General features: G+C 44.4%; 1 protein-coding gene across 1 annotated transcript in view; it reads right to left on the reverse strand.

Moving 5' to 3' along the window:
- Positions 1-349, reverse strand: part of LOC119581735 (RNA-binding protein fusilli-like) — a gene marked incomplete in the record, with an annotated part of 165,619 nt that overhangs the window by 149,927 nt on the left and 15,343 nt on the right.

The following is a 349-nucleotide window of genomic DNA, read 5'->3' on the forward strand; positions in this document are numbered from 1 at the left end:
CTCTTAAATCTATTACATGGAAGAAAAACCACCACCCCCGCCATAACGTTGTTTTTGAGAGGCCACAAAAACAGAGTGCGAGTCCAGACGCCCCAAGGGAAAGGGTAAGAAGCTATCGCTATGAGTGAAAGAAGCAAACACTTGACTCAAGATGTTTTCTCACCTTTGAGATGTCATGCAACGCTGGTGCATGGCCAGAGTGGTGGCTGCAGGCAACAGAAGCGCGAAAAAAACACTTTGTTAATGCACTAAGAAGTTATAGGACTATGTGTAGCCAGAAGCAAAACAAATATACAACTTGAAAACAACTACAGCTACTGCAAACACAGTGCATGCGTGAGTCAGTGAC

Source organism: Penaeus monodon, chromosome 15, assembly GCF_015228065.2.
Source record: "Penaeus monodon isolate SGIC_2016 chromosome 15, NSTDA_Pmon_1, whole genome shotgun sequence".
Lineage (NCBI taxonomy): Eukaryota > Metazoa > Arthropoda > Malacostraca > Decapoda > Penaeidae > Penaeus > Penaeus monodon.